The sequence below is a fragment of the Chrysochloris asiatica genome, unplaced genomic scaffold (genome assembly GCF_000296735.1).
Source record: "Chrysochloris asiatica unplaced genomic scaffold, ChrAsi1.0 scaffold00077, whole genome shotgun sequence".
Taxonomy (NCBI): domain Eukaryota; kingdom Metazoa; phylum Chordata; class Mammalia; order Afrosoricida; family Chrysochloridae; genus Chrysochloris; species Chrysochloris asiatica.
Genome location: NW_006408595.1, coordinates 8,603,947 through 8,606,367, shown reverse-complemented (window position 1 = coordinate 8,606,367; position 2,421 = coordinate 8,603,947). Strand labels below are relative to the sequence as shown.

The window sequence follows — 2,421 nt, the reverse complement described above, 5'->3', positions numbered from 1 at the left end:
GAGCAGCTGGTAGTTTCAAACTGCTGACCTTGCGGTTCGCAGCCCATTCGTAACCACTATGCTACCAGAACTCCTGTGTACCCCTAGAGATAACAAAACACAAACAAAGAAAACTGAGAGCCCACAGTCATGGCAAAAAAGAGGTGGGCCACTTAAGTCAGAAGCCAACAGAGGGATCTGTCAGAAGCCCAGAGAGCCAAATCAGACTAGTACTACCACCTTACCAAACCAAGGAAAACCAAGATGCAAACTATATGAGCTGCTGATCTTTGCTATAAATGCCATCAAGACAGACAATAATCCAGATGAAAGTCAAATCCATGAAAATAGGAGGAGCCACTGAACACTGTTTCAAGCATGAAAGCAGACTCTTCTCCCATACCCTTTTCTTACGTCTTGGAGAGAGGCAAGGAGAGGTACAATCAGAGGTTGCAAAGGGTTTGAACCACCAAACTTTCAGTTAGCAGTCCAGGGCTTATCCTATAGTGCCACACCAGTACTCTATAATATATATACCTTCAGAGGTAAGACACTCTGAAAGTATTTAACCCAAAGGGGCTAAATCAACCAAAACTACCCAGAAAAGGTCTTGAATTTTGAACAAACTAAATTTTTTAATTGTTCAAATCATTCCATATGAATGTCTTCCAAAATGAAACTAAATACATAGCAGATTGTTGCTGTTAAATGTCATAGAGTTGATTCTGACTCATAGTGACCCTGTATAGGGCTTCCCAGGAGTAGCTGATGGGTTTGAACCACCGACCTTGTTGTCCGTAGTCCAGTGCTGATCCTACAGCACCACACCAGGAGTGGGTGGAGTTAGTAAATCTACATCGATTGGATAATATGTAATTGTATTATGGAGAAGAATAGGAAATAAAGACAAAAGATAAAACGGTCTCATATACTTTTTCCCCCTCATTCATTTTCAATTATTAGTCAAACACAGTAGCAGTGTAATAGTTTGTCATTCTTCCTTTCAACAATAAATAAAGCAGCCTAACGTGTTTTTGTTCTAGGCTTTGTCCCAAATTGGATTCTTTGAATTTTAAGCAGCTAGATGCTCAATCCAGCCAAAGTTGCAGTCAAGACAAAGGGCAAAGAAAACAATCAAGAGATTAAGAAATGACTTTATGAAAGAATTGCTATTGGACGTGATTCTCCATGACTTTTAGAACAGAAACGAGGAACATATAAGCCAAGTGGAATTGTTGGAGCTACTGAAAATATAAAGCAATAGCATATCCCTAAAGGTTAGAGGAAGATTTTCAGGTATTTCAAAGGGGCTTGGTCCTTTCTGTTTATGCTCTTACCATACCAGACCCTAGCTTCTTTTCCACACACACACACCACCTAGACACCCTTTCTAGGCAATCCTGGGTTTAAGCAAAACTGAACACTGCAAAGAAACTATTTACACAATATTATTTATACATTATTCACAAAATAACTGAGGTACCCTTGTATGTAAAACTTGAATCTCAAAATGATTTAAGCTAACTTGTTGTATACAGTGGGAGAATTATTATAGTTTGTACTAACCAGTGAAATGTCCCCAGTGTATTTCCTATTACTTGAGAAACTGTGAGAAGGAACTTATTGAATTTCAAATGTTATTTACTAATGAGAAAACACAATTCCCTAGACCCACTTAAAGGAGCTCTGGTAGCGTAGTGGTTACGAATCAGGCTACAAACTGCAAGGTCAGCAGTTCAAAACTACCAGCTGTTCTACGGGAAAAAGATGAGGCTTTCTGCTCCCATAAAGATTTATAGCTTCAGAAACCCTGTACAGGGTCACTATGAGTCAGAACCAACTCCATGGCACGTAACAACAAGACCCACTTAATCCCTGAATAAAGGGTAACGAACAATATTACCATTACCCCTCCAGAATGATGGATTTAAAAGAGTATTTAGAAGGTGAAGATATCGGTGCAATAGATTGCAGTTCAAAGTAACTCAGTTGATATTTATAGCATTTATTGTGTGTGAACGACTAACAAAGGATTTAAACTGAAGAGCAAGTCAAATAAAAGGACATTAAAGATTAAATATGGAAAGAGGAAGCCAGCGTTGGTGAAACCAACTATATGAAGCTATCTTTCAGAATTTAATGTTGCTTATTACCCCTTTTGGTCCCTCACCCCAGAAAAGAAATAAATTAAAGATCTGCATTGCTACCCCTGCTAGAGAGTAAGATCCCCTAAGAACTTGATTGAACCTCATCATAGTGATCCTGCTTGGTCACCTTAGAGCAGGTGGTGGTCTGGCAACGTCTTGCGTATGGGGTCCCCAGCCGGTCTCCTCCCTCCCTGCCTTCTTCTGATGGAGGCTGCTTAAGCTGGACGTGTGGCCAGAGACGGGTAAGGATCACGTGGAACCTCGGCAACCTAAGACAGAGCCATTGCCATGCTGC

General features: G+C 40.2%; 1 protein-coding gene across 1 annotated transcript in view; it reads right to left on the bottom strand.

Annotated features, from left to right (window-relative positions):
- The window catches only part of TMEM117 (transmembrane protein 117), a 763,946-nt gene that overhangs the window by 701,026 nt on the left and 60,499 nt on the right, over positions 1-2,421 (bottom strand). The window lies entirely within an intron of this gene.